Here is a 24137-nt window from a genome sequence, read left to right as displayed (position 1 = left end):
CCCGGGCACTGCGGGGCCGGGACAGCCCGGGGGGGCGCAAAGGTGACAGGGCTGGGACAGCCCCGTGGTGCCACAAAGGTGACGGGGCCGGGACAGCTCGGTGGTGCCGCACAGGTGACAGGGATGGGACAGCCCCGTGGTGCCGCACAGGTGATGGGGCTGGGACAGCCCCGTGGTGCCACAAAGGTGATGGGGATGGGACAGCCCGGTGGGGCTGCAGAGGTGACAAGGTGACAGGGCCGGGACAGCCCGGGGGGGCGCAAAGGTGACAGGGCTGGGATAGCCAGGTGATGCTGCACAGGTGACAGGGCTGGGACAGCCAGGTGATGCTGCACAGGTGACGGGGCTGGGACACCCGGTGGTGCCGTACAGGTGACGGGGCTGGGACATCCTGGCGGTACCGCGCAGGTGACAGCTCAGGTGACAGCGGAGCGCTCCAGAGATGGGACAGCCCGGCGGTACCGCGCAGGTGACAGCGCAGGTGACAGTGGAGCACTCTGGGGATGGGACAGCCCGGTGCTGCTGCACAGGTGACAGCGGAGCGCTCCGGGGATGGGACAGCCCAGCGGTACCATGCAGGTGGCAGCGGAGTGCTCCAGGGCTGTACCACGCAGGTGACAGCGGAGGCTCCGCACCCACCGCGCCGCTCCCGAAGCCACCGCGGCCCGCGGGATGCGACAGACGCGCCCCTAATGCCAACCCGCGCGGCTCCGAGAGCCAAAAGGCAACGAAGCCTCATTTTTATGAATGCCTAATGACCACTCAATCATTAACATCAACCTTTAAAAAGCAAATGCAGCACCTACAGTGTTCATTACCCTCCCCCTCCCCCCCTTTCAGGGTCTCAATCGAGTCAGTCAAGCGTGCAAACCGATCCTGTCGCCAGCAAAAGCATTTCCTTTCACTGTGGTCAGCCAAAAGCAGGGGAAAAAAATGGAAGTGACTTGGAGTTATGGCACCAAAAAGGCCAGACAAGCAAGGAAATAATCAACTCCACATGAGCCACTTCGAGCCCATCACAATGAAAAGGGCCTACGACTAACCCCAGGAAAGGTCAGCGGGACTATGGGGGTCAGAAGCTGAAAAAGGCAATAGCGAGCAGCTGCCAGCTGCAATAAGAATCAATGTGTTCCTAATTACACTCCGAAGAGAAGGCTCGAGCGCCGGGAAACGCCGGGCTGTAATCACAGCTTGGGCAGAAAACATTCAAGTGCTCCCGTTTTACCCCTCTCCACCTCGAGCACTGGAGCTGCAGTTTGTGTGCTACTAAATCACAGGAAGCCGAGTGCCTGAGATAAGGAGCCAGGCAGCTACAGAAGGGTCGGGGATTTTGTAAAAAAATACCGTAATTAAGCATTTGTGTTGGAATTATGGCATCACCAAAGAGAGGATTTTGTGAGTGTAAGCAATAAAATTACATTCTTCAAAAGGATTTTCCATGTGCTTTTAGGAAACACACAGAACTCTGCCGAACAGTCCCATACACCTGGGATTTTCTTAATGCAAAAAAAAAAAAAAAACATGTGAAAGGGAAAACCCCAGAAAAATCAGTTTGCTGACAGTAACCCTATAAACCAAGCATGAGAGACAAACGGGTCGAACACAATGAAACGGACGCCCAGGGATTCACAGAAACACTGAGGGGAGAGGCACTAAAAAATTACAAGAAAAAGCATCCTTTGATGTTCTGTTCATATTTATTTATTGCATTTTAAACAAATGAAAGTGCACCCTCCAGATCCTTATCAGAAGGATAAGGATCTCCTGAATAAAGGAGAGAAATTACAGTTGCTCAAACTTTGCAATCCTCAGCTTGGATTTCAGTAATGCCTCCACATTTCTGCCCATACCCAGGGCTAAGCCAGATCCAAGTGCTTCCTATGCCAATTCCCACTAAGGATTCAATTGATATTTTTACCTCTTTTTAGGTAACATTTATTTTTATAAGCAGCCTTGCATGAGCTTTTTTCTTGCTTCACACCATTTAACCCCCCATGAATCGGTGATGAATCCAAAGAACAACTCTGAGGCTAAAGTCCCTTATCAATTGTGCAGGAATTTCTAATGACACATCACTGTTCACAGAATGGCTTGAATTGGAAGGGACCTTAAAGACCTGAAAGTTGATATTTTTGTCAAAATACAGAGCAAGTGTTTGCTCGGGTGGCAGATGGCAGGAAAAACAAACAGTGCTGAGCAAACGAGACAGTGACTGAGCCCCAGAGAGGACAGGGGATCTCACATCCTGCTGGTCTTTCTCAATAATCAGGCAGATGTGTTTCCTACCAAGCTATCAAACACCCTAAATATTGTCATTAATTTACTCAAACTGCTCTAGGTAAGGTCCAGTGGCACAGGACAAAAGTGAAACAAGAAGAGGTTAAGCAAAACTGAGGAAAAAATAGCAGTAATAGCCCAAACCATGGCCAAGAGGCTGTGTGCCTCAAAGATGCAGAAGGAGACATTTTTTATTGGATTTTTCTATTTTGATTCCAGGCCTGGAAAGTCTCATGGTTGGTATCAGCTGTTGGACTTGGATCAAAGTTTAGCCTTCCATTAATCTTTTGAGTTATACGTGAGACTGATAGAGATTTTTTTTTTTTTTTAGAAGACAGTTAAGATTACTCTGATCCTTAATTTGCACTCCAATATTTCAAAAACACCTTGACTTTAGAACCTTGGTCCTGGCGTACATATGGTCTTGATAGAAGAACGCATGCTTTGGCATGGACTGGAGGAATGGATCTGGGAGCTGAGGGAAGGAAATTTAACAGTTTGTGTACTGTGCCTCAGCACACAGAGCTGAAAACACTCCCGAGTCACGACTCTGCTCCCGAGACACATCTGTGCTCCCAGGGGGGAGAGCTGGGGCTCCCATCCTGCCATTCCTACACCGGTCACAGAGAGACAGGCATCAGGAGAAAAATAAATAAATCATCCCAGAAGCCACACTTTCCACTCCACAAACAGGCATAACAATTAGTTTAATTTTATTATTAACTTCAGCAAAGGAGCTGAGACAGTCCCCCTGCTGCCACACTAATGAAGTGGGAATGGCTCCTGCCTCCTCTGGCCTCGGGGAAGCCAGAGAACAGAGCATTAGCCTGATACATAGTTCTGCTGGGCTGCAATTATGCTTAAATGCCTAAATCAGGGCTTTCAGCCCCCAAGGGAGCTAAGGGTATCATTAGCTTAACAGTTCTATCACACTAGGCCAAATACATACAAAATTCTCACCCTTCGCTCTTCGAGCCCCCCCCCCCCCCCCCAATCTTTATCTCTCCTGCTTCGGCACTACTTTGCCTCATATTTCCATTTTCTTCCCCACATTTAGCTCAACACCTGTGCCATTCCACTGAAGGGACACCTGTGCCAGCTCTGCTGCCTTCAGTCATGTCCCTGCAAGGGTCCTTGGGCCAAGACCCCTGCCCTCCTTCCTCAGGCTGGCCTCAGCCTCGGAGAGAGGCGCCTGCTTTCCTTCTCCAGCTCTGGTTTTTAGCAAGAATGAGATTTCGCAACCCGTTTTTCAGCCAATTTAAAGATGGGCCGCTGCCGAGGAGGGCAGCAACACCTTCCTTCAGGACCTGGCTTGCACTCCCCTATCTGCAGCAGGGATCCTGCGGCCAGCGAGTCAGATCTGCTGGCAGATCCAGCTGAAAACTCAGCCAGAGGAAAAATGAGGTTCAGTTTTCACCTGGATGAGGGAGCAGTTTCAGCTCCCCATGCAGTCCTGGAGCACCAGCCCAAAGGAGGGGCTGGGAATGGACATCCAAGAACAGGAACTTAGTACTTGGACAGCGTGAGGCCTCAGCTCAACTCATGAAGCAACACCCTGGTATGTTGAATAAACCCTGGGCTGCAAGAATGTGTGCAAAAATGAAGAAAAATATACAAAACCAAACTGCAAGCAAGCCATGCCCCTTTTCTCAAAGGAGCTAGGGAACTCACCATCCTAATTATCCAAGCTACAGGTGCACACACCTCAGCAAGCTGGAGTAACTGCCTCAGGGGGTGGATTTTTCCCCTCCAAAAAGCTTGCATTGTGCATGTCAAGGACCGTCACCCATGATTATTATTTGTCTATGGTTTCTAAAACCAGAATCCAGCATGAATAAAAAATAAAAAGGACTAGAAGAACCAGAGTCCTGCACTGGTCATCAGAAAAAGCTGCCATACTCTCAGACAAAGGTGCTTGTGTCCACACAAGCTGCCCAAAGGTCCCCTTCCAGTGACATTCTCTCACCTGGGTGGTTTAGCCCTGAGAGAACATTGATGGAAAGAATTAGAACCATGGCTGAGCTCTGTTAGAGGACAGCAAGCTCATTCCCCAGGCAATTCCAGATGAACACTGACACCTCGTCCTTTGGTAGCCTCCAGCAAGCAAGAGCTCTAAAAAACGCAGACAAATGGGTTCTTTTAGCTGTGCTAGCCCCAGTCCAAGTCGCTCTGTTGTAACTTGCAGGGATCCATGGTATCCGTGAGCCCTTAAAGGGAAGCACAGCCATTAAATCCACACCTGCAGCCAGAATTTATAGCAACCTCATCTACTGCTGTCTTACATCATAGGCAATTAGGAGCCTGTGAACTCATGGCTGCAGGATATGGGAGGTGCACTGGAAGCAGAGAGCCAAGCCTGTGTTACAGCACGGTCGTTAGGCACCTCAGAATTCACTGTGCTGGAACTGTGCTCAGGCTGCAGCAACAGACCCATCTGGGCTCTGCTTTCTACACAAAAGTGCTGCCCTGCACTCCAAGTCACTGCTTCCCCCCTTGTTACAGCTGTCCACACGCTGTCACAGGCAATGCCAACACTCCCTGCTGCTGGACCCAGGCTCCAGGCAGAACAATGCTTATTAAAAAGCAAACCAGCTAACCAGGGACAGCTGAGGGAGAGAGCAGGAAAGACCCCGGCCTTTCCTCCCCCGATTAAAACAAGCCTTCACACAATCCATCCTCCAGCCTTACAGTAATTCAGTTTTACTGCTCTCCTCCCCTCCCTTCCCCCATGCTCAAAAGACCAAACCTGGTTTCAAAATTGAAGTCCGAGCTCTCTGGCAAACGCACACTCCTGCACTTCTTCACCTCGAGGGAAGGAATCCTGACACAACTGACAATATTGCTTAGCAAAAGGAGCCCCTTTGCCTCAGGCCCAGATAAAAGCAGCAGCTCAGCAGAAAAAGAAATTAAAAACTGTGTTGGTCAGGCCAGGTTTGCTACAACAAACCAACCTGGCTTCCAGGCAAGGAGAGGGATAGTGGAACATGGGGGAAAGAGAGGGAGGCTTTGGGCTGGCTTTGCTCAGTGGTGTTGCACAACCCAGCACCGGTGTAGCTTCCCGCCTCCTTCCTCATGCCAGCAGAGCGAAGGAGAGCCTTGATCCAGCAGTCATCATGAAGCTCTGGCCTGAGGGTTTGGCTCCTGCAGCCCTCCTGCTCCACTCACTGCAGCCAAGCCCAGCCCAGCCAGCAGCAGGGACCCCTGCCCAGGGCTGGGGGCACTCAGGGCAGCACCCTCACAGTGGCAGGTCGTGAGTCAGAGCCCAAACCTCCTCCTGCCATGGGGCCATGGCAGCTGCTCCCAGCAGAACCAGTTCAAACACGAGTGACTGATAGGAAAGGAGTTGAGTTTCATCACAGGGACCAGGGAGAAATTTCCGCCAGGTTCACCTGACTGTGCCCTGTTCTCACTCGCTCAGACACATCCCGCTCTGCCGAACAGGATTTCTGTTTGGACGTCCAACAGCAGGCTGGCAATTCCTGGAGACACCTTCCCAAAGGAAGATGGATGCCCCAGCCACAGCTTCACCACGTAGGAAGAAATTTCCAGACTCTTCATAGCAAATCAACTCCCCCACGAGACTCGAATGCCGAGCTCAGCAACATGGGGGCCCTGCAAAGATAACCGGCTGCCGGGATTGATTCCATCCCACGTTAGCATCCATCAGATAGCAAGAAAAACAAGATTAAGCAGCACCACGGCATTAGTCTTCATTTAAACTTGGCAAAGAAAGCAAATGTTTCTTTCTTGTTGGCTTCTCTCTGTGTGTTTTTTAAAGCAGTCCCAGGCTCAGCCAGGGAAAGGTGCCTGGACTGTTTAATGTTGGGGGATTAGAAGGGACAACACTTGTACACTCGCCAGAGCCCAGATAAGCAGAGAGTGCTTGGGTTAAGCAGGCGAGCATCTGCCTCCTGCAATATATACATTGTCCCAGTGAAAATAAACAGCTTCACACCTTTGGCTCAGAGAAGGACTTGAGCTTCTTCTGCATCCTCAAACCTGCAGCCTCTCCGCTCGAGGCTGAAGGGTCACAAGGGTGAAGGTTACTCACAGTTCCCTTATTCCAAGTCTAAGGCTGGAAACTTTCTGTCTCCTTTTTCACTAGGTAGAGTCTTTGCTGCTGCACATTAGATCTGGTGTGCTTTCTCATGTTCACTGTGCCCAGAGCTGTTTCAGACAAACTCTGAACACATACACTTTCTACACGTGCTGGTTACGTACAAGCCACTGCAAACGCACTAATTAGAAAAAATGCTAACTTGGAAACTGGACCCTTTTTTAAGTGCTCAGCCACAAAGTCCTTAATCTAGAAAACCACACCTCAATTTAATGCTGCCACCCCAGTCACTGGAAATCACAGGGCTGAAGACTCCAGCCATTCCACTGCAGTACCCACTACCTACAGTCTGCTCCAAACCCCTCTCTGGTCCATCTTCATGCACAATTTGGAAGTGCAATCTGCACCCCAAAACCATGCCTCAGTCTGAATAGCTGAATTTAAAATTATATCATTAAGTTTGAAATTTCAACATACTTAGAGAGTTTTGATAATAACATTTTTGATTACATCCGTTGCCAGCTTCCTTCTACACCCTGACAGAGATTTAAAGTATACATTCCTATTTCATTCTGCAACAGAGATTAGTGGCAGGAACAGAAAACATCTTCTGTTCCAAAAAACCCTCGGGGTTTTCCTCCTTCTCTTGCATTTTATTAGAGGAGTCTCAAATCTCCATCAAGCTGCAATATATTGTCACTGCAAAGCATTTAAGGCAGCAAGCATCCGAGTGCTGCACTAAAACACACCTTCAGAAAAAGCTCCTGAGAAAAAGAGATTTCCAAAGCCATCCCAAAGGAGAAAGTGCTCCCCAGCAGTAACAGCCCTCAGCAAGCTTTATGAAAATTTGAGCCTACGCTTGAGCGTATGGCACGCAGAGCCCTAATTCAAGAACTTTTGTGAACTCTCATTGCGGGGAAGGGGGGGAACAAAGGAAAACCACATGCTATTGTTTATTTTGACTCCGCAATACATTTAATCTACATGCAGTTGGAACATTACACAGCAAAACTCCTCAGCTCCCAGAAATTATGTACAGCCAACAGCAGCAGAGCCCGTTCTCCAGAGGGAGAATGCCATTTTAAATGGGTTATCTTCACCCCACAGAGCACAGAAACTCTCCAAAACACAGCTGAAAGCTGCCACCAATGCTTCCAATCCCACACCCCAAGAGAATGGGATCAAGGCAAGGCTGCTGGCACTCATGATACGAGGAAAGCTTGTGGGGAAAAGCAAGGAAAGCTTTGGGGAAAAGTTCCCAAAGCTGGAGACTTTCACCAACTTGACCTTGAGCTATCAAAGCTTTTCTCAGTAAGACTGTGACTGCCTGGGGGGGTCCCTGAGCAGGAGGAGCCCCAGGCATCTCACACCTTCTTGGAGCCTATCAACAGGAGCAGACCATGCTCCTGATGCATTCCAAGATGTTAAAGCAACAAGACCCAGCATATGAGCTGCCAGAGAATTATTCCAGCGTATCCACAGGGATGATAACAGATCTCACTACATGAATTCCACTGCTGTAGCTGCACAACTCCCTTCCAGCCTTGTCTCCTATACTGGGGGTGTGCTAACAAGGACTATCCATGTGTTACTTAAGCCCTTGGTGTCCGGCTCTAGGACATCTCCAGAAGCTGTGGTTCTGCTGATGAGTTACAGCTCTGCCCTGGCACAACTGAAGAGCCTTCTTTCTAAATATCTTATTTCTTATTTCTGTTCAAAGCCAGCCACTGCCATCCCCTTGTGCTCAGTGAGTTCACTCCCCCAGTGCCAATATTCCAGCTCCTCTACACAGCTTCTCCTGGATGCAGAGCCCGCTGCCTCATGTTGGGGACAGTCACTGTCAGAGAGGGACCAGAGCTGTGCAAGCTCACCCTGGGGTACAGTCACTGCAGCAGGGACCAGAGCTGTGCAAGGCATCTCACACCTTCTCGGAGCCTATCAACAGGAGCAGTCCATGCTCCTGATGCATTCCAAGATGGTAAAGCAACAAGACCCAGCATATGAGCTGCCAAAGTCACTGCCAGAGAGGGACCAGAGCTGTGCAAGCTCACCCTGGGTACAGTCACTGCCAGAGGACTGGAGCAGTGCAAGGCATCTCACACCTTCTCGGAGCCTATCAACAGGAGCAGTCCATGCTCCTGATGCATTCCAAGATGGTAAAGCAACAAGACCCACCATATGAGCTGCCAAAGTCACTGCCAGCAGGGGCCAGAGCTGTGCAAGCTCACCCAGGGGTACAGTCACTGCCAGCAGGGACCAGAGCTGTGCAAGCTCAGCCAGGGGTACAGTCACTGCCAGAGAGGGACAGAGCTGTGCAAGCTCACCCTGGGGTACAGTCACTGCCAGGAGGGACCAGAGCTGTGCAAGCTCACCCAGGGGTACAGTCACTGCCAGCAGGGACAGAGCTGTGCAAGCTCACCCTGGGGTACAGTCACTGCCAGGAGGGACCAGAGCTGTGCAAGCTCAGCCAGGGGTACAGTCACTGCCAGCAGGGACAGAGCTGTGCAAGCTCACCCTGGGGTACAGTCACTGCCAGGAGGGACCAGAGCTGTGCAAGCTCAGCCCAGGCAGGTGCCAGCACCAACACTCCCACCCACAGCCAGGACGTGCAGACAGGTGATGTCATGGCCAGAGCAGACAGGTGACATCACAGCCCAGCAGCCCACGGGCTCCTTCTCTCCATCCTGGTTTATCTTCCCTGCACCTGGGAGCACAGGCCTTTGGCACAGCCCCATCCTGGCAGGGCTGGGGCAGACACAGGTTGCTGGGAGGTTTCAACAGGCTGAATGAAACGGTGAAGAAAGATGCTTTTCAGAGGGGGAGGGGAGGCACACACGTACTGAACAAATCATCTGTTTGGAGCGCTGGCTCCTACTTGTTCTCAGTAATATTATTCACTCAAGGGTGGATTAATCCATCACTGCAAAGGAATCTCCTGATCTCAGAGATAAAGGCAACAAGTCATGCACTGACTGTCTGTGGATCCTCCTGGAAATGGCCAGCCTTGCTCATGGCCTTATTTGGGCCGATCTATCAGCTCTCCACTAACAACAAGCAAGGAAAAAAAAAAAGAAAAAAGAAATTAAAAACTGAAAACATACCACCTGTCTGCAGTAACTTCAAGTGGATTGGTCTGGAAGCAAGCTGGGCATTTCTATTCCAAACAATCACTGTTTGTTTCAGAAGGGGCCACATGAACTGTCCCCTTTCCATTGTTTTTGTTCCCCAGGAGAAGAACAGTCACCTGGGTCCTCACCATCCAAACTGGCATGGAAAAAAGATTAATTTATTGCAAGTTTCTTTAGAGTGAGGCCTTTTACTCAGAAAGAAACCATAAATGGTTACTTTAACTCACTGGAGACTGGGAAACAAAACCCCCTGGTGCCATCCCATCCCCCTGCAGGAACATCTCCAGCTAGAAGGTGTCTACAGAGAATATAACAGCAACTCCAGGAGGCTGGACATGGCCAGCATGTCTGTACTTTGGTGCTTCAGCAGATGCCACAGAGCGATTACAGAGACATTCAGGATCTGGCTGTTCTTCGTCTAAGATTAAGGGGGGCCAAGAAGCTGCCCAGAGCTCCCCTCTGGCTGGAGCTGGCAGCCCTCGACGCCCAGGGCTCACCAGCACACAGAAGGAGAGCTGGCAGGGAATGCTTGACAGGCAACACAACCCTCATACACCTTTGCAGAGACAAAACACCTGTGAACCCCTCCAAAAATGTGAATTTGTGGTGCTCAGCCTCTTTGCCAAGACTGTTTCAATGACAAGCTGCTCACAACTCAAGCCTTTTAGTCCTTGTCTTGGTATTTTATAGGTTTACTGCAAAGAAAACCACAGGCTGCAAGGCAGAGCCTCCATAGACTGCAAGGAAGGAAGCATTAAACTGCTCTTTGAATTAAACAAATAAGACTCAACCACTTGGTTCATTATCAGATCCAATGGTTGGAGTCTGTGGGGAAACTAAACAGCAGAACCCAGGGTATAAATCACAGAGGTGATCAGAGAGACAGGTGAGGCCGAGGGTGTGGCTTCACCTCTCAGCCATGCCAAAGGATGGTCTCAGTTTCCTTCTCCTTCCCTGCCCCAGCTCCCTCCTGCTGCCAAGCTGATGGCAACATCCCAGCCAAGCTGGCCTTGCTCACTCTGAGCTTTAGGGAATTATTTTATCCTTTTTCCATGCTCCTTCTGTGAGCTGGACTGGTTCAAATGGGCATTTCCAGGCCAGATCCCCTCCCTCTCTGAAGGCACCCACCCTTGGCTGAGCAGCAGAGCGAGCACACAGGACCAGGAGACAGCAAAGCCAATTTGGAAGCCAGTGCTGCCAAAAGGGGCCATCCCCCCTCCAGCCCCTCAGGGCAATCCCAGTCATCCAAGTGGAAGATTTAACAACTCTAACTGCAGGGCAAGATCCAGGAAAGTTTGGGGCCTGGGTACTTTTTGTTTTTTCTGAAGGGTTAGCTGGAGTCACTCCCCTGGGGCTGCTCCAGCACTGGATTCCCGCAGCAGGGAAGAGGCAGGAATGTACCTGCCACCTCCTGCAGCAGCCAGCCCTCAGAGGGAGCTGAAACGTGAAACTGCGCCCAAGCAGCTGGGGAGGGGGAAAAAAGAAAAGAAATAGAGTCCCACCTGGCTAGAAGAGCTCCAAGACATCTCATAGGTATGGAAAATGGGAAAACAACCCACCTTACATGATTGTTTTCCCTCCTGTTGAAAGACAGCAGATATTTCTCACATAGAAAGAATGAGTTTGGGCTTAATGGAAATGGCAGGTGGTGTGGATGTACAAGGCTCAATCCCTTACTGGGCTGAACAAGCAGCTCCCTGAAAGTGGTGGCTGTCAATGAGAATCATCAGCCCCAGCAGAGAGGGAGAAGCGAGCTAGGGAACACAAGTGGAAAACTCTGACACACTGGAAGCTGTACTGAGCCATCTACCAAGGAAATTACTGGAAGAACACTCAACTGAAAAAAGTGAACATGTACACACACAGGAAACTACCTAGTCTAGAAATTCTTGGGCCAGCATAGTTGGAGACCTCGCACTAGCCAAAGTGACACAGCAAAGAGGTTTTTGCTGACTTTGTCAAAGACAAACACCATCCCAGAGCAAATAATGCAGGACAAGGGGACACACAACAGCAGGGTTTGCTCAGGGAGGCCTCCAGGAGAGCAGAAAGTGAATAGGAAAACACCTGGAGAACCAACCAAGTACCAGCCTAAACAACAAAATAGGTCCAAATTAACAAAATATGTCAAAATAGCAAAATAGTGGACAGAGAACACATTTTGGTGCCCAAGTACCAGCTTGAGAGTCAGGATTGCAAGGCAAGCTGCAAATTCCCATTTAAGGAGGAAATTTCCAGGAAATTGACCCGTTCCACTTGAAACAAGGTTTCTAGCTCAGTCTCACCCCACCTGTAGACGGAAATTGGTTCTGAAGCTCCCCAGCCCACCGAAAAGCCAAGAACCAGAGAACTGACAGCAGACCACTGCAGGGAGGAGGCAGGGGCAGAACTCGGCTCAAGGGAGCCACTCACTACTCAGCAGCTCATAAGCAAGGCAGGAGACAAAAGCCTGACTCTGTGTACAAAGGGCAAGTTTACAGTATCAATTCATTTATACAAATGAGAGGTTGCCTAACAAAAGACATTCAATTTCCAAGTCACCAATTAAAGCGATTCCATAAAAAAAACATTACCTGAGATAATCAATCTCAGCAGGTTTGTGGGTCAAAACCTGCTCAATCCAAGAGTTTCTGGTACTAAACCCAAAGTTTGAAATCTCACCAACAGGTTCACCACAGTCCCATGTCATTTTGGATAGAACTGTGTGCCAAGCCACAGCACTGCAATGAAACCCACCCAGAGTCACATCTGTGGGCATGGGAACGAGGAAAATGCAGAGCAGGAGGTTCCACCACAGGCTCAAAGACTGGCAGAAACAGAGGAGGTAAAGGAGCTCTTGGAGCAGGTGTGAAGAGTGGGTTTGGTGGGTGATATGGGAAATCCAGGTGAAGCTCAATGCCTTTTTACACATAGAACTAGAAACAGCTCACAGGGAACCTTCTCAATACAGCTCATTCCATGTGCACATACAAACACCCAGAGAGCAGCCCCTGACCCACAGCTCCTCACACCCAGCCCTGCAAACAACCTGAAATCACAGCACACCCAGTCACACCAACACCGTACACCAGAAAGTGCTGTGACTGTACCATGGCATCAGAAAACAGCTTTATTCACAAAACTAACTAATCATCATGTTTCCCCATTAGTTTTTGGCACTAATTTTGTTGGTCTGCAGCTCATGGCAGTGCCTCATCTTGAGCACCCACCAATTAATGCCCTGCTCATGGTACACCTGAGGGCTGTCAGGCAGAGCAGTTCTGCTGTGGGACAGGCAGAGAGGGATTTATGAAATGCTGGAGCCTGACGTGGCTGTGCACTCACAATCCACTGCTTTGCTTCCCCATTTCCACATCTGCAGAAGCAGTCTTTAAACAAGCCAGGGTATTTTTAAGCTCTGACAGTTAAAATCCTCAAGTGACATCACCTGAAGTCAGAGCACAGCTGCCTTATTCCTCTGGCACACCAGCAAGCCAAAGTAAGCAGGAGCCTCATTTATGGGCTTACAGCACACCTTGAGATAATGAAAGCACTGGTGGGACTTGCCCTGCAGTCAGGCCTCTCCTTGCAAGTCTTTTTTCCATCCCCTCCTCAGTTTTGGGGTAAAAACCAAGAATTTTAGCACCAGAGCAGCCCAGCGATCCAGCAGAGGGGGCACACAGGGGGGCCAGCCCAAACCCCACTGCCACTATGCCAGGGTTTGGTGGCAAAGAACAGAGAGTTAGGGGGCAAAAAGGATGAAAACTAGAGGAAAAGGATGAGACATCACTAAGACTGCACGAAGGAGGGCAAAAACCAGCCCTTCAAGGTACTTCCCGCGGTGTACCCGAGCTTGCCCGCCCACACTTCACCTTGCTCACACGGGCACGGCTGTTTACGAGCTCTTGGAGCAGCTTAAGGGTGTAAATCACATTAATCCAGGCGACAAAGCCACATCCCGCTCATCCTCGGGTGAGTTACTAATCCCTCCACACCGCAGCAGTTCCCATCTCACTTCCTACCCCTTGAGGAGGAAAAAAAATACCTTTTAACATGATAGGTAACTCGGTGAATCCCACCTTCTATCTGAGTCCAGCTTTCAACAGCTCTGAGCAACAGTCATGGGTCTCCCCACAAGCCTGAGGATTTTCTGGGATGGAGACCAAGCCAGTCAGAGGTTTCCCTCTTCTTATGGAAAGGGGAATACAGGTCAAAAATATTTATTTCTTTTTAATCACTCCATTACCAAGTCCTCCCCACAAGATAAGCTTGCAGCTGCTCCGAAAAAGCAGGGGTTGGTTTCAACGTGTTTGACTCATGCTCTCGACACCTACTTTAATTTGGTGGAACAAAAGCATGCTGGCTGTAATTAAGGCAAATAATATCAAGTTCAACAGAAAGGCATTAAGAAATTGTGCCGGGAAAGGTTCGCTGCGAATTTTTGGAATACAGAAGGAGCTGCCCGTCGCCCGCAGCAACTGCTACCACAAAAGCACTTTTTCTCCTTAAAGCAGCTCCGGGCAGGCTGTACATCCCATAAATCGCGACTGTCAAAACACCCGGCTCGGGGGAGATGAGGAAAAAAGCGAACGGGCTCCCCACAGCTCGGCTGGGAGCGCCAGCACCCCAGGATTACCCGCTTTGTTCAAGGAAAACGCCGGGCCACGAAGGATAAAACCCCAGAGAAGCAAAGCGTCCACGCTGCCCGTCACCCCGGTGACCGGGGCTGTGTTTGGGTTGGTAAATTGTATTTCTGGTGCATGTGTGAAAGATACAGCTCGCTGAGTAAACAGCCCTTCAGAGCTGACAGCTTTACAGCCACAGGCTCGGCGCGACCGCTCCTTCCCAGAGGCAGCAAGGCAGTGGGGGAAAGCAGTAAAATAATAATTAAAAAGAAAAAGCTACATAAAGCCATCACATTTACCCTTTCACCAAGCCTTTACACAGTTACGAGGCGGGAGCAAAATAAACATTGCCTGTTTTCTGCCCGACAGTGTGTCACGGCTGAAACACACATCCCTCTTGGTTTAAAAAACATCAGCATTGGAAGCATGGGACAGACGGCTGGAAAGTTCTTCCATGAGAAGTCAGGAACTATATAATTTATATTTGTTTTTGGCAAAGAGACAGATAAAGCAAGGGAAAGTAACTTAAAATTCAAGAATCGCGTGGCTTTAAGAAGGTAGGCAGCTTAATGCAATAAAAATAATAATAACAGAGATAAGATGTCAGGATGCTTTACAGCCAGAGACCTCAGGCATCACACACCACCTCGTGCCTAAGGGACTGACTTTGCACCGCTCTAATTGCAGAGAAAAGTGACCTTACAGGTTAAAAACATTGAGATTAACCATTTTAAAGCGGTTAAGAGGCTGGACGCGACCCCAAACCCATCCCCTACGGCACCTCCTTCAAGCGGAGCAGCGTTTAAATGACAAATAGAGAGGAGTGGAGGCGCGTTCCGTGCGAAATGAGACCATAAATCAGAGCCGGGCAGCGCGGAGGGCTCGTCCCGCTCCCCGGAGCGCCGTGCAGCGGCTCAGCCCCGCGCACCGAGGGCGCACAGCGGAGCGGGACGGCGCGGGCGAGCCCTGCGGGGTGACAGCCGCCGCCACCTGCGGCCGCCCCGGGCCCGCTCGCCCCTCACGGAGGAGCCGCGCTCGCCCCTCCCGGCGCGCGCCCGCCCGCGCCCCCCTCAGCGCACGCCGGCGGCGGGAAGCGCGCGCGTTACCTCTCCGCCGCGCCCCCTCCCTGGTCCCGGTCCTGGTGCCGGTGCCGCTCGGCGGCGGCTCGCCAGGACATTCCAGGCTGGGGCGGGCGTCCCGGCGGGCGGGAGCCTCCATCCAGCGCCGCCCGGCCGCTCGGCGCCGCTTATCTCCCCCCGCGCTCCGCTCCCCGCCCCGCTCCCACCGGCGCCCCGTGTCGGGGGAGGTGCCGCCGCCCCGCCCCGCCCCGCGGAGCGAACCAACGCCGGCCGGGGCGGGGGAGCACGGGTGCCCCGCGGGCGGACCCACCGCCCGAAGAGGGGAGGGAGCGGGCGGCGGTGAGCGCGGCCCGAACGCGCGGCGAGCGGAGCGGTGCGGGCCCTTTAAGGGGCACGGGACGGGGGTGGAGGGGATGCACGTGCGCGCGGGGCGCCGCGGGGTCCGTGCGCCGCCGGGCAGAGCGCAACCCGAACCACCGGGACCCGCGGCACCAAGCCCCCGAACCGCGGGGAGTGGACATCCGTGTGAGCCGGGTACCGCGCCCGGAACCGCCGGGAGCGGGCATCCGTGTGAGCCGGGACCCGCGGCACACAGCGTCCCCAAACCGCCGGGACCGGGCGTCCAAGTGAGCCGGGAGCCGCGCCCCGAACCTCCGGGACCCGCGCCACGGCGCTCCCGAACCTCCGGGACCGGGCGTCCATGTGAGCCGGCACCCGCGGCACCGAGCCCCGAGCAGCAGGTGCACTGGGCACCCACGGCACGGGGAAGGCGGGACCGGGCACCGCGCACCCGGCCGGAGTGCCCTCGTGTGCGTGACCGGGCACCGTGACCGCGCACCGCTGCCTGCGCTCCCACACCCACACGGCCCCGCCACCTGTGTGTCACCTGTGTGCGACAGTCACACACACCAGGCACCCTGTGCCCCCTCCGAGCGCCGCTCACCTGCGCGGCCGCCCGGGGTCATCCCGTGCCCGCCCGCTCGCCCCCACGCCGGAGAGCCCACGGCTCCCACTCCGCGAGCAGCTGTGTGCTCAGTGTCGCCGGAGTGAGGGAGTGGCTCTGGCTCTTTCCAGAGCGCTAGGAAATGCCCCCACACATGCTCCATGCATCATCCTTCTCCAGATGACGCCACCAAGAACCCCGTACTCGGGCTAAAAATAGCAAAAAGGGGCTTTATTAAGGGCTCACACTGTGCCCAAACCGTTGACCCCTTCCAAAAGGACCCAAATATGCCAAACATGCCTTGTTTTGTGGGAATTTGCTGGGTTTTGGTCACATCCACAAGTGGTAGCTGGAAAGGGATTTATCCCAAGGAGAGTTTCGCCAGGAAAGGCTTCAGCACCACATGGACTGCAAAGAAACACAGTTGCTATGTTTAAAAATAAAGAAAAAATAAGCTTAAACCCCCCCTGAAAAACTAGAGTTGAAATAAAATCTCATGGTTTTCAGGCAAACCTGTGAGACCAAAGCGCTGCACTACCCTGTGTTTACCAGCCCTAATTTTAGACCTCAGGAGGTTTCCTGTAGGACGTCATTATTTTCACAAGTGTGAAAGGGGAAAAAAAGTAAGAAAACGAAGAGTAGAAAAATCCTCAACAGATTAAAAATCCCATAATCTGAAGAAAACACCCACAAATAAAACAGAATTTGGGTTAGCACAGATGAGGAGTTAAATGACTTGATTTATGGCAGCCACTGGAAAAGATGAAGGCTTCAGGATTGTTCTCAGCACAGAAGAGAGCCAAGTATGGTTTTTTGGGATAAAAACACTCAAAATGAGGATTATAATGAAGGTGTTTTGCAGACCGGGGGCCGTGCCAAATCGCAATTTCTCCCTGTACAATTTTTGGGGCGATGTTTTCCCCTCCTTGAGCGCATTTGCATGAGAATACTCTCTTGGGCAGGAGAATTGCTGCTTAATTAGCGAACAGCAATCACTTTAATTAGCATGTCTCCATGCTCCCTGCTATTTTGCATAGATTCAAATGAGATGCTCATTAGGGAGCAGGCGCCCGGACAAGCTACGCCCTTTAGCCGCTCACTAACCCAATTAACTTCAGCCAAACCGTGCCGGGCCCTGTGCCAGGAGGGACCGGGCTGCTCCCAGAAGGAAGGTGCTGAACCTCTCCTTCAACCTGCTCTCTTCCTCCAAACCTGTGAGGTTTCCTTCCTTGGGAGGCTTTTCTCCTTCAAGGTTTTCCTTCTTGCATGATTTTCTTCCTTGTCAAAGGTTTTCCTTGTAAAATTTTCCTCCCTACAAGGCTTTTCCTACACTGAGTTTCCTACCTTGAAATTATTTCCTCCTTCAAGTATTTCCTTCCTTGCAAGATCTCCTTCCTTGCCGAAGGGTTTCCTCATTGCAAGATTTTATTTCCTTGCGAGATTTTCCTTCTTTGTGATGTTTTCCCCCACCCAAAGTTTATTCTCCATGTAAAGTTTTCCTCTCTGAAAGGTTTTCTTCCTTGGAGGTTTCTTTCCTTTCAAGGCTTTACCTCCTTGCAAGGTTTTCTTCCTTTCAAGGTTTTACTTCCTTGAAAGTTTTCCTGTTTGCAAGATTTTCTTCCTTGGAGGTTTCCTTCCTTTTGAGGCTTTATCTCCTTGCAAGTTTTCCTGTTTGCAAGGTTTTCTTCCTTGGAAGTTTCCTTCCTTTCAAGGCTTTATCTCCTTGTAGGTTTTCCTCCTTGTGAAGTTTCCTTCCTCACAAGCTTTCCCTCCATGCAAGGTTTCCCCTTCTCATAAGGTTTACTTGCCTGCAAGTTTTTCTTCCTATTCCTAGCTTGCTCAGTGCTGGGATTTGGGAGCAGAAATGGGGGGAACACCCCCAAAATCCACCCTCCCTCATTGGGAATCCTCAAGCCCTCTCCGTGCCCCTTCCCCCCGCCCAGGTGGGGCCATCATTCCTGGCAGGAGCACGGGGGAATTTGCGGGTCCCCTTTGTTTTTCCGCCCAGCCAGCGTGGTCCCAGCGAGGTTGGGTTTTATTTTATTTCATTTCTCCTGCCCCGTAATCCCCATCGTCTTGTCACGGTTCCCCGGGAAGCGGGGCTGCTCCGAACAAAGCCCCCGGAGCATCCCGGGCTCCCGGAGGGGGTTTTGCAGCTGCGCCTCGGAGCGTGACCGATCGGGAATGAGGCTTCGCAGCGCGTCTAATGCCGCTTGGACAGGGAGCCTTTCATCCGCTCGTGGGAGTGAGGCCCCGGCTCCGAGCGCCCGCTGCCCGCGCTCGGCGCTCCCGGCCCCGCGGAGCCGATCGGCAGCGCCGCCGCCCGGGGGGAGCCACGCCGGGGCCCCGTGCTCGCCTGCGCTGCTGAGGGCTTGGGGGGAGCCATGCCGAGCCCCCGTGCTCGCCTCCACTGCTGAGGGTTTAGGGGGAGCCCCCTGTGCTCGCCCGCACTGCTGAGGGATCGGGGGGAGCCATACCGGGCCCCCGTGCTCGCCTGCACTGCTGAGGGCTCGAGGGGAGCCATGCCGAGCCCCCCGTGCTCGCCTGCATTGCTGTGGGATTATGGGGAGCCATGCCGGGCCCCCGTACTCGCCTGCATTGCTGAGGGCTCGGGGGGAGCCATGCCGAGCCCCCGTGCTCGCCTGCATTGCTGTGGGATTATGGGGAGCCATGCCGGGCCCCCGTGCTCGCCTGCATTGCTGAGGGCTCGGGGGGAGCCATGCCGAGCCCCCGTGCTCACCTGCACTGCTGTGGGATTATGGGGAGCCATGCCGAGCCCCCCGTGCTCGCCTGCACCACTGAGGGCTGGGTGCAGAGCTCAGGGCCAGGGCAGAGGCACTGAGGCTGGGAGATGCTCCCCAAGGCCATGCTGGGCTCCGCTGGGTTCCTTCTTGTGGTCCCCTGGATTCTGTCCCTGGCTGTGCCTGATCCCTGTTCCCACCTCCACACCCTCAGCAGCTTCCTTGTCCTGGTTCTCATCATCATGGCAGGCACCTCCTTCCTGTTCCCATCTCCTGGCCCCAGCAAGTACATTGTCCAAATCACATCATCCCAGTCCCCATCATCTCTCCCTGTCCCCATGAGTATGTCCCAGTCCCCATCACCTTGTCCTTGTCCCTTCACCCTGGCCCAGATCCCAGCAGGTGCCTTGTCTCAGTCCCATGTCCCGGAGACATGGCCCTGTGTCCCTGTCCCAGAGACATGGCCCTGTGTCCCTGTCCCTTGTCCCAGAGACATGGCCCTGTGTCCCTGTGTCTCTCCACAGGGCCAGCCCAACACTCCAATGCCCTTTGGCATCCAGTGATCTCCATTGAGGGAAGGTTTGGGTCCTTTTTGGGAAGGGGACAGCTGGTGCCAGCCTGGTGCCCCCCAGCCTTGGCAGTGCACGTGGCATCAGCTGCTGAATGTGCAGCGTGGCAGGCAATGTGTGTGAGTGGAGAATCCCAGGATTTCCACTCCAAGGGAGTGGATAAAGAACAGGGGACAAAGGCTGGAGGGGTGTTGGGATGGAGCACACATGAAAACAATCACCTGGGAAGAGAAGATGAGGAGAGACAAGATGAAAATGAGGAGGATAGAAGAAACAAGATGAGACAACAGGAGAGGGAAAGAGGAGAAGGACTAAAGGATGAGGAGGACGAAGAGAAGAGAGAAGAGATGAGATGTTGCCTCTAAAGAAGCTGTATGTCCCTGTGAGATTTGCCAACCCATCTCTTCATGCATTGGTCAGGGGGGTTTTGTTGGTTTATTTTCCCCCCAGTGAAAACTGGCTTTTTGACCCAAACACACGTTTTTATAGCAAAGGGTTTTTTTTGGCTGAAAGGCTTTTTATTCCTTATTAAAAAGAAAATTGGGGAGGTTGGTGGGAAGGGTCACTTCTGTAAAACCTCTATTTTTCTTTTAAAAAGCCTCAACTAATCTATTTTGGCTTTTTCTTTTTTTTTTTTTTCATCAGAAATACCTCTGCAGGAGGCTTTGGGAGTGAATCATTCCCAAAATCCCCTGTCCCACGCCGTGCCTGGTCCTGCCCAGCTTTATCATCTCCCCTGCAGCAAACACCCACTGGCAACAAAAGTAAATTAGAATTATTAGAAAATAATTCTTTTTTTTACCTTTTTTTTTTTTTTTTCAGCAGACTAGAAGATGATTTGGCCTCATTTTCCTGTATTTTGGTCATTTAACTCCATGGAATTAGTTTGGTGCCAAAAATTGCCTGAGTGTTTAGGAAGGAGCAAGAACATCCCCATGCAGTGACTGTTGGGTTTCCCGGGGCACTGGGGGTATCTCTGGGAAGAACCCAGATGCTGGGGTGGGACAGAGCCCCTGCACCCCTCCTGAGGGTTCTGAGGGTGATAAAAGGTTCTGTGGCCCGTGACCTCTCCAGCACCTGCCTGCCCCAGGCCAGGCTGGAATGAGCCCTGCTGGAGGCTCTCTGCAGCCTGGTCTGTCTCCTGGGCAGACCTTGGGCCCACAGTTCAGGCAGTTTGTCCTCAACCTTCTCTCTGGATGGAGGTCAGTGTTGCAGGGAGGTTTTCTCCATCCTTATCTTCCTGGTGGATCCCAGATCCGCATTGTGGGTCTCCTGTCTCCATCCCCGTGTCCTGAAGGATCTCAGGTCACTGCTGCTGGTTCCTTCATTCCACCTCTGTCTCCTGAAGGATCTCAGGGGGTGCTGCTGGTGCCTTCATCCCTGTCTCCTGAAGGATCTCAGGTCATTGCTGATACCTTCACTCCATCCCTGTCTCCTGAAGGGTCTCAGATGGGTGCTGCTGGTACCTTCACTCCATCTCTGTGTCCTGAAAGGTCTCAGGTCACTGCTGCTGCTGCCTTTACTCCATCCCTGCCTCCTGAAGGATCTCGGAGGGTGCTGCAGGTACCTCCCCTCCATGTCTGTCTCCTGAAGGATCTCAGGTGCCTTTACTCCATCCCTGTCTCCTGAAGGATCCCAGGTCACTGCTGCAGGTACCTTCACTCCATCCCTGTCTCCTAAAGGATCTCATGTGGGTGCTGCAGGTGCCTTCACTCCATCTTTATCTCCTGAAGGATCCCAGGTCACTGCTGCTGGTGCCTTCACTTCATCCCTATCTCCTGAAGGATTCCAGGCCACTGCTGCAGCCAATCTCCACCTCCTCTGAGCTCCCCAAAACCCAACCCACCACCTCACCTTGCTGATGGTGCCCATTCCCAGCCCCAGCTGGACCCAGCCCTTGGTGGATGCCCCTGGAGGGGCCAAGGCCGTGGTGGAGGGAGAACCAGGGCCGGGTGGAGGGGATGGAGCTCCCTCCAAATTGACACCATATGGCTGCTCCTTATCCCCGGGCCCAGTAAATGGGTCTTTCATGCTGGGCCGGTTGCCATAGGAGCAAACACGCAGGAAATATCCCAGATAACTGGAATAGTGGTGAAAACATATGTTTTGGATAAAACCCGTCAGAAATCGCCCCTTTTAACCCCTCCCAGGCAGTTTTAACCCCTTTGCCACACCTCAGTGCGGGCATGCAGTGGGGAAACTGAGGCACGCCAGGTCTGGGCCCCTCCCCAGCTGGCAGTGGGAAACCTGGCAGGGTTTTTGCCATGAAATGGGATTGCTGTCAGGTTCCCAGTGTCAGCTTGCCTCCTTCTCCTCCACCTCCTCGTCCTCCCCAGAGCCCCTTATCAAGACGGATGGCTGCATGCAAGGCCGTGTGCAAGCATTTTGCTTTGATTTGCTAAGGAATTTTGCTTTGCTTTTGCTTTTTTTATTTTCCCTTTTTTTTTTTTTTTTTTTTTTTTTTTTTTTTTTTTACCCCTCTCTTCTTTTTGTCTCTTTTTTCCAGCCTGGGCCAAACCTTTCCTTATCACATCTGGCGAGCAGCAGCCCCAGCCCTGCCCTGGCTGCTGGCCAAGCATGGAGCTGACAGCCAGGCGGGCACAGCACGGACACACCAACAGCCCTGCTCCAGCAAGGGGAAACTGAGGCATGGAAGGCCTGAAAGCTGCTGCAGGTGTTCCTTAAAGTGGCTCCGTGCATGCCTCCGTGCTGCAAGTATCACACTGTGTCACACTGTGCACAGCCAGTGTCCCTGTGTGCTGCTGGCATCCCACACAGCCTGAATGTTCCTGTGTGCTGCAGCATCCCTGCACACTGCTGCGAACAGCCCTGGATGCTGCAGACATCCCTGTGCATGGCCAGCATCCCTGTGTGCTGCTGTATCCCATAAACATCCCCGTGCATTGCCACATCCCTGTGAGCTGCATCCCTGCATCCCATAAACATCCCAGGGCATTACCAGCATCCCTGTGTGCTGCTGCATCCCTGCATCCCATAAATATCCCTGTGCTGCTGCACCCCTGCATCCCATAAATTAAACATCCCTGGGCATTGCCAGCATCCCTGTGTGCTACTGCATCCCTGCATCCCATAAATTAAACATCCCTGGGCATTGCCAGCATCCCTGTGTGCTACTGCATCCCTGCATCCCATAAACATTCCTGGGCATTGCCAGCATCCCTGTGTGCTGCATCCCAAAAACATCCCCATACATTGCCAGGTCCCTGTGTTCTGCTGCATCCCCGTATCCCATAAACATCCCTGTGCTGCTGCATCCCATAAACATCTCTGTGCCTTGTCAACATCCCTGTGTGCTGCTCGACCCCTGCATCCCATAAATGTCCCTGTGCATTGCCAGCATCCCTGGGTGCATCCCTGCATCCCATAAAGATCCCTGTGTGCTGCTGCATCCCTTAAACATCTCTGGGCATTGCCAGCATCCCTGTGAGCTGCATCCCTGCATCCTATAAACATCTCTGGGCACGGCCAGCATCCCTGTGTGCTGCTGCATCCCATAAACATCCCTGGGCATGGTCAGCATCTCTGCATCTTATAAACATCCCTGTGTGCTGCTGCATCCCTGCATCCCATAAACATCCCTGTGTGCTGCATCCCTGCATCCCACAAACCCCTCTGCATTCCTGCAACATTTCCCAGACCTTTTCCCAGGAGAGGAAATGCTGCTGGGTCTGCCCAGCACTGCCTGAAGTTGGAGCAGCCCCGTGGAGCCACCCCAAACCCTGCACCCGAGGGCAGCCTGGAGCAGCCCTGTCCCTAGAAAAGGCCAAAGGGGAAGCTCTGGGTGCTGGGATGGGGAAAATCTTGGGAGGGGCTGCTCTGGAATGTCATGAGCAGGACAGGAGGGATTGCAGAGAGCACAGAGCAAAGGGATCAGGGAGAAAGCCCTGAGATTAAGGAGCAAGGGGCTGTGGGGCTGCAGCACCGGGGCCAGACCCATGAGGAGATCCAGCCGACCTGGGACTGCTCCTGGTGCTGATGGGAGGAATGTGCAAGCAAGGAAAATCCCCTTCCATGCCAGAGCATTGCCTCACAGCTTCCCTCCCAGTGGGATCAGAGCCCTCCTGGTGCTTCTTATCCTCCCAATTCTCCTGGGGAATTTTTTCCCATCTTGGTTTTGGTGGGATGCACATCCCCAGCAAAGTGCAGCATCCCTGCCACCCACACATCCCTGCCAGTGCCACATCCCTGCCACCCCCTGCCTCTCTCCCACTGCCACATCCCTGCTCTGCTGCAATCCCAAACTCATTCCCCCCCTTCAGCTCCTGTTTTTTGTTTTGCCCCTATTTTTTAATAACTTTTCCCTGCATCTCCCGCCTCCTCCTCCTCCTGCCTCCGAGCTCTGGTTTGGGTTTTGGTGAGGTTTAGCAAAACAAACACGGTCCAACCACCCCCTCCTAATGTGTAAAATCCCTGGAAAAGCCACAACAGCTCCGCAGGGCGGCCCAGGGCTCGCACAAGGCACTGGCAGCCCCTGAGCTTCTCAGGCAGCCCTCTGAGAGCAGAGCAGAGCAGATGAAATCCATTTAATTTTCCCCCTCCTTTTTGATGTATTTTCCAGCAGGATATTCCTCGCACGCAGGTCCCTTGGCCCCAGGGGGTGTTGCTGGGTGCTGAGCCTGCTGAGATGATGCTAAATCAAGCAGGGATTGAAGTGATGATAAAACTCTCCAGGACAATGGGGAAAATGGCATTTTCTCTGCCAGATCCCCTCATTTTCC

General features: G+C 52.5%; 1 protein-coding gene across 1 annotated transcript in view; it reads right to left on the bottom strand.

The window, feature by feature from the left end:
- Positions 1–15339, bottom strand: part of CDON (cell adhesion associated, oncogene regulated) — a 57208-nt gene extending 41869 nt beyond the window's left edge. The window contains exon 1 of the mRNA XM_058819018.1: positions 15173–15339. The gene's annotated coding sequence lies outside the window, so the exon portion shown is untranslated. The remainder of the gene's footprint in view (positions 1–15172) is intronic.
- Between the last annotated feature and the right edge of the window lie 8798 nt (positions 15340–24137).

Source organism: Ammospiza caudacuta, chromosome 23 (genome assembly GCF_027887145.1).
Source record: "Ammospiza caudacuta isolate bAmmCau1 chromosome 23, bAmmCau1.pri, whole genome shotgun sequence".
Classification (NCBI taxonomy): domain Eukaryota; kingdom Metazoa; phylum Chordata; class Aves; order Passeriformes; family Passerellidae; genus Ammospiza; species Ammospiza caudacuta.
This window is presented reverse-complemented; position numbering and strand designations above follow the sequence as displayed.